Below are 7,500 nucleotides of genomic sequence, written 5' to 3' on the forward strand. Positions count from 1 at the left end.
AGTGGAGGCCCGTAGCATACGCATCTCGTGTTTTAACGCAAGCCGAGAAGAATTATGCCCAAATTGAGAAGGAAGCACTTGGGATATGTTTTGGCTGCGAAAGGTTTCACGAGTTCGTGTACGGTAGAAACGTGCTTATCGAAACGGACCACAAACCGCTGGTAGCGATAGCACGGAAAGAAATTGCTGACATGCCACCACGAGTGCAACGATTCTTTTTGCGTTTGCTAAAGTACGACTTTGTCTTGCAGTACATTCCAGGAAAACATCTCGTTCTCGCTGACATGTTGTCACGGTCAACAAAGGATCAGGTCGAAGAAAAAGGTGGCACAACACACGACGTTGAGGTTCACGCCGTCCAGTCCTTGGGCTACATGGTCACCTCCGAAACGCTGCCGTCGCTACAGCTGGAAACTGCACGGGACTGCTACCTCCAGACTGTGATAGCATGCTTGGTGGACGGGCAGCCAGTGACAGGTGAACTCAAGCCATTTTCGCACGAACTCTCTGTCGTTAATGGAGTAGTGCTGAAAGGCACTAAAGTCGTCATACCGAAAAGTATGCGACGAATCATGTTGGAAAGAATTCATGCGGGCCACCTTGGGATGCAAAAATGTAAGGAGAGGGCTCGGAAACTTATTTTTTGGCCTGGTCTGAATGGCGACATCACTGCCCGTGTGGAAAGCTGTGCAACGTGCAGAAAATACGCGTACAGGCAGCCAGAAGAACCCTTGCTAATGCGACCCGTTCCAAAATGTGCTTGGTACAGGGTTGGAGTAGATATCTTTTCCTATGCGGGCAAGTCGTACGTGGTTGCGTATGATGCATTTTCAAATTTTCCCGAGGTCGCCACGCTCGACAACACAACTGCGGAAACCACGATCGCAGCCCTTAGCGCCATGTTCGCCCGGTATGGTATACCAGTGGAAGTATGCACGGATAACGGACCCCAGTTCTCGAGCCATGAATTTGCCACGTTTGCCAGAGCATATGACTTTCATCATATAACATCGAGCCCCCGTTATCCGCAGTCGAACGGCTTGGCGGAAAAAGGAGTGCAGATCGTGAAGAGGATCCTGAAAAAGACCCTCGACGCCCGGGAGGACTTCTGGCTTGGTCTTCTTGCATATCGCTCTACACCGCTGGAAGATGGGCATTCTCCGGGTGAGCTTCTTCAGCGAAGGCGACTTCGTTCTAACCTTCCCGACTTCGGCAGGGTGACTCGTACTACAGTAAGGAAACGCCACCAAGCCAGGGCTGGACAGCCTTTGGCAGCACTACACAGAGGCTCAACGGTGCGACTTCAGGATGCTGCTGGTTGGTCGCGTAAAGCGAAGGTCGTTGCTGAAAGCGCTCCAAGATCCTACTTGGTACAAACCAAACATCAACGTATGCTGCGGCGGAACCGCCGGCATCTGCTTAGGACGGCGGAGCAGTACACCAGTGAAAGCGACGACGACACTTGTTCGGGTTCTCAGCCCCGTACACAGCAACCTACGACACCAGCTGAATCAGGTGCACAATCCTCTAGAGTGGCCTCTGCTACAAACGGTGAGGAATCTTCTCGACCAGCAAGTGGATACAATTCTCCGTCGAGCATCCCATCGTCGCCCACCGTGAGAAGATCAACTCGGACCTCCCGGCCCCCACAGAGGCTACGCTATGACGAACACTTTAATCAAGTGCCCTAACTGTGACTGTTATATTGAAGTGTCTCATTTTGTTCTTTCCCGAGGGAGGATGTAACGGACACGTGTCGTGTTCGTATCAGTGCCGCGCATCAGTGATTGCATCGCGCCGATGCGCAACAGTAATGCGCAGTAGGTACAGCGCTCTTGCTCGTGCCTATAAAAGCTGTGCCTTCAATAAACAGTGGTTCATTCTTGCACTGACCATGCTGCTGTAAGCGTCGTCCCTCCGGCTGATTACAGCGTCCCGCTCGGCTCGCCCAGAACGCCGGCACGCGTCCCGCTCGGCTCGCCCAGAACGCCGGCGCGCGTCCCGCTCGGCTTGCCCAGAACGCCGGCACGCGTCCCGCTCGGCTCGCCCAGAACGCCGGCGCGCGTCCCACTCGGCTGGCCCAGAACGCCGGCAAGCGTCGTCCCTCCGGCTGGTTACACGCATTATGACGTTCATGAAGTTTTTTAAAGGACGTGTTCGCGAAATCTCCGCATCTCTTTTTCGAGCCCTTAATTACTGAAAAAGTGCACAAAATATGCGAGTGAACCTGGTATCTCGTTTTTTGCACAATAAATACAGCTTGCTATTGAGGTAAGTTCACAATACCGGCCGCGATGAAGTTATACTACCAGATAATAGTTAAAAGTACTTATTTTTGCTCATACTTGCACAAGCCATTTGTGACAGCCGCGCCGACAAGCACAAGCTAACGAAACTGTCGATGTGAATGCGGTTGCATAGCGAGCGCCCAGTGTTGCCCAGCCGACAATAACACTCCGCTAAATTTGGCTCTGTATACTTGCAATGGGCATAAATTGCCGTTTAGGCGCAGCTTGGCGCAGGAGATTAAATTGGCACAGCATGGCGCAATTGGCGCAGCACTTCCACCCCTGAATTATTGCAACCGCGCAAAACGACGCAGCAAGGGAACTCAAGGGAACGCAGCAAGAGAACGCTCGCAACAGAAACAAAAACTTCATGTAAAAAAGACTGTCAAGTACCTTAAGCAGAATGATCTCTGATAAAGATCTCTGATAAATGATCTTAATGATCTCTGATAAAGAGGGCAGTTTTGTCAACCACCAAATAACCTGCCTTCACTTGTTACTTCTGAGGAGGGGCTGCTTGTTTATGTTTTTGTGTTTTCAAAGTGACTTGTATAAATTGCGCGTGTCAGCAATAAATCCCAGTTGCGAGTTAGCGCTTGTCTGCGTCGTTTCCTATCCGTCCCTCGTGTTCCTTTTGCGCGATTGTTACATCATGAACGTTATCCAACTTGCCCAACTTTCGGCATTGCTTAATGTTATTTCTAGTTCACTGGGCCCTTTTTCTTTTAATAACCTTAACTTCACTGACCCTGCTGCGATCTGGCACTCATTGCTTTGTGTGCCTGCAAGGCTAGGATGGCACCTTCGATACGGACTGTGTCCACCCGACGTTCAGGCTGTTTCTGGAGCCATCAGCGGGTCCCCGCAGAAGGTTATGCCGACTCTTGAGGTGTGAGTGGTTGTTTGCCGGCCTGTTTCTTCAAGGATACGCTTCGAGTCGCATGCGGCCAAACTAAGAAGGACAGGATCTTCAGGAACTGGTGCGCAACTTCACCCGACATCACGGAGTTGCTGTGGAATTCCAACACTACGACGATGAAATAAGGACAGCAATGCAAGAGGGAACGTCATCATCCTAGGTGATAGGGACATCCCAGACGAGCACAGCGATCTACTCAGACTTGGGCTGAAATTCGGCTTTGAGACTGTCCTTACGCCTGCTGAAAAATTGGCAGCAGCCAAGTGGGTATCCCGTCTTGCCCGTGTCGACATTCGGCCCAGGTGTGTTGCCTCGGGGCACTCAAAAAAGAATGGTATTGCGACGCCCTGCGTTAAGGCAGCCATCACAAAATATTGCATTCACTCCTTGCAAAAGAGCGTCTCTGCACAGGCGAACAGGCTCAAGGAATCACGGTTTCCCATCTTGATGACTTGTGGCAAACTGGCGCGATGGACTAAAGGGGGACACAAATCCCAAGATGCTAGACGGGAGCGCCAAAAGGTCGGCGTGGTGTCCTACGTGCATAGAATGGCACATGGGCTGAAGAAGGTAGGGAGTCACTGTGGCGTCCAAGTGGTTTTTTCCGGGCCAAATAAGTTGAGCAGTTTGTGCTCTCTGATTCGGAACAGGCAAGAAGGTGGTGACGACAAGCGAAAGAGGCATGGGTGCACCGTTAGGCACCGCATCCCGTTTGTAGCCTGCAGCTTGGGTGTAGTGTACAAACTACCGTTGTCTTGCAGAGCTGTCTATGTAGGGCAAACGGGGCGATGCCTCAACGTTAGGCTGAGTGAACACCGTAATTCCCTGAAAGATCATTACGGGAATCTTCCTGACCATTGCCGAGAATGCAGCAAAAAAGAAGAGCAAAAGAAGAAAAATTGTGCACCGGTTTTTTTCTAGTACCCTCATACTTTTCAGACCTCACAATCAGCGCGTACGAGAGATAAGGGAGGCATATCATATTAAGAAATGTCGGAATCTGTGTCTCAGCAAGCCCTCTGTTACCATGGCAGACTGTGAAATCGGCTTCTAAGCCTCAGCATTGCATTGACATCCTTTTCTGATAACATATTTTTTAACTGATTCTTCCACAGCGATGAGTGGCGCTTGATGCTTACCGTTCCATTTTTTTTCCCCTGACTTGGGCTTGTGAGGAGGGACTGCGTGTTTATGTTGTTGTGTTTTTCAAAGTGACTTATATAAATTGCGTGTTTCAGCAAGTTTCAGCAAACGCCAGTTGCAAGTTAGCGCTTGTCTGCGTCGTTTCCTTTCCGTCCCTCGTGTTCCTTTTGCGCTATTGTAGCATCATGTATCGCTAATGCACTGCACAGGCTCGGGCCGGCCCGAAAGCCGGGACATGATTTGTTTTGTCGGGCCTGGGCCGGGCCCGGGCCTGAAGTTGCGGGCCCGAGCCGGGCTCAGGCTTAAAGCTGCTGACTCGAGTCGGACTTGGGTCCGTACAGAAACGGCTGGTGTCCGACTATTCGTTCACTATTACAGAGAACTGCACAGTTGCGGCATTGGAGCAGCGACGCGGATGAGCCATGGGTTATGGTACGCGCGGGGAAAAAGCTACGCTTTATTCATTATTGTTATCATTATTTATTATTGACTTATTTATTTCCTTATTTCCACACCACGGTGGCTTAGTGGTCAAGGTGCTTGATTACTGAGCCGAGGAAGCAGGGTTTCCTCCCAGCCTCGGCGGCCGCATCTCTGTTTCGGCGGCACGCATGACAGCCATGTACTTTGTGGTATCGCTGCTTATTGAAGAAACCCAGGTGGTCGAAATGACCCGGAGCCCTCTGCTTCGATGTCTCTCACAGCCTGACTCCCCTTGGGCCCTGAAGCCCCCAAAATATAGGTTTATTTTATAGCTATATTTTTCTCCTGTGAGAAAATTCACAAACTCAAGCGCGTTTGGTTTTCTTTTTGATCAGCTGACCGGAACGTCTCGTAAATGAAATAGCCATAAAAGCTCTCGAGAGTTTGTAAATCCCGTCTCATAACCGCATCTATCCCTCCTCGCTTCATCAGCCTGGTTGACATCACAAGTGTTTTGTCCTGTAAGTTAATTATCACGTGGTTCGCGCGTTATCTTTTGCTCCACGAGCAAGAGTATAATTCAACCGGTCTTAATTGTCCATTCATCGTTCGTCCTCCCAAAACATACCTATACACTATTAGAAATGCATTCGGGAAGGACACATCAGTTTAAGACGCTTATAGTCTTCAAAACACACACCGTGAAATACTCAAGCCGTTTAGATTTTCGTTTCTGCTGAAAGGCGACCAGTTCGGCTACGAGTTCTACCTGTGAGATCGCGTTCACTAAAAAAATATCATCCCACTGCTTGCTAAGCAGCTTTAATGTTTATACTTTGGGGGCGGCAAAATATAACTGATTGAAATCATGGGGGAATGCAAAGTAGTGTATTACGCGCGTATGCAGCCCTTTTTATTTGGCTCTCGGAACTTCCGAGTTTATCTTTGCGCGCCTACACGAGATCACTGTCCAAAAGACGGGCCTGGCGAGCACTACTCTTAATCACTTCCTTCTGGGTTAAAAAGAACCAACTTTCTGCAAGCCAAACTGTGGTTTCAGAACCTTTGCCGGCCAGTTCCTTATCGGCCTACTTGCTCAGAGTGAGCAGTATATCTCAAGCGTTGCTGTGAGATGGGCTGGGCTTCACTCCGGGATTCACGGGCCGGGCCGGGCTCGCTAGAGCGATTATTTAGCAGGCCTGGGCCGGGCCCGGGCTTGAAGTCACGGGCCCAGGCCTCAGTGCAGTGCTCTAGTGTAATTATGAACATGCTTCTTTCGCGTAATTGTCATTTGTGCACACTTGGATGTGTTTAAAGACATTTGCCAGGACAGGCACCACCTCGAAACCCCCGACAGGTTTAGTATATACTATGATCCTGAGCACTGGGGAATTGAAATTCAAGTCATTTAAATAAACAGGGAACAGAGATGGACCAAGCACGGAGAACTAGGGGACTCCCGAGAGAACTGAAGCTGGTGGAGAACCGGAACCAGAGATCTGGACGTAAAAGGTAGGAGTCAAGTTACTGAACAAGACGCTGATTCTGCAGTGGAGGTCGGAGTCTTGCCATCAGCTTATGGTGCGAAACACGATCAAAGGCTTTCGCGAAATCTAGAAATATTGCATCTATTTGCCAACCCTCATCAAGGCATGCCAAGAAGTCATTGGTTGTGTGAATCAGTTGTGTTACAGTGGACAGGCCACACCAAATCCCATGCTGACTACTAGAAAAGTTGCTACTTCCTGAAAAAGAACTCAAGTGCTTGAAAATGAAATGCTCCATAATCTTACCCGAAGAACATACTAGTGAAACTGGCCTGTAGTTATTTACCCAAAGTTTGTCGCTGGATTTGTGAATGGGGATGATTTTTGCAACCTCCCAATCAGCTGGAACTTCCGAATTTAAAAGGCTTACATTGTAAACGGCCACAAGGTATTGAGCACGCCATTCTGCGTAGCGGGAGAGAAACGCATTTGGAATGGCACCTGGACTTTCTTGCGTTTAAATTAAGCAGGGCGGCAACAACTCCTTCGGCAGAAATGAGAAAGTCTGGCAAGATAAGGCATGGAGACTGAAATTCAGGGGTGTACCTACTATCCGTTGCAAACACTGAAGATGGTTGGTTTGGTTTATGGGGTTTAACGTCCCAAAGCGACTAAGGCTATGAGAGACGCCGTAGTGGAGGGCTCCGGAAATTTCGACCACCTGGGGTTCTTTAACGTGCACTGACATCGCACAGTACACGGGCCTCTAGAATTTCTCCTCCAAAGAAATTCCAGCCGCCGCGGCCGGGATCGAACCCGCGTCTTTTGGGTCAGCAGCCGAGCACCATAGCCACTGAGCCACCGCGGCGGCCAAACACTGAAGAAAAGTAATCATTGAAAGCTGATGCAATGCAATAAGGATCATTAATTTCCCTGTGATTCGAACCAATTTCACTAAACTGGATCCTTCTTCTGTGTTAAGTGTGTCCAAAATTTTGCGGGGCCTGTAGTGAGAAACTCGTGCATTTTACCATTAAAAAGGTTATACTTAGATTGTTTTATTTTCACGCCCAGCTCAGTGTGAAGGGGCTGTTCTAAATCGTGTGGATCCTGGGCGCTTGATGAGACGTTTAGGCTGGATCACTTCACGCGTAATCCACGGACTCGTGCGATTCATTTTTCTATATTTCTTCGGCATGTATCTTGCGATACGTTCATGTATAGTAGTGTTGAAGTGCAC

The sequence above is a fragment of the Amblyomma mixtum genome, unplaced genomic scaffold (genome assembly GCF_055824585.1).
Source record: "Amblyomma mixtum isolate Tamu unplaced genomic scaffold, ASM5582458v1 scaffold_12, whole genome shotgun sequence".
NCBI classification, from domain to species: domain Eukaryota; kingdom Metazoa; phylum Arthropoda; class Arachnida; order Ixodida; family Ixodidae; genus Amblyomma; species Amblyomma mixtum.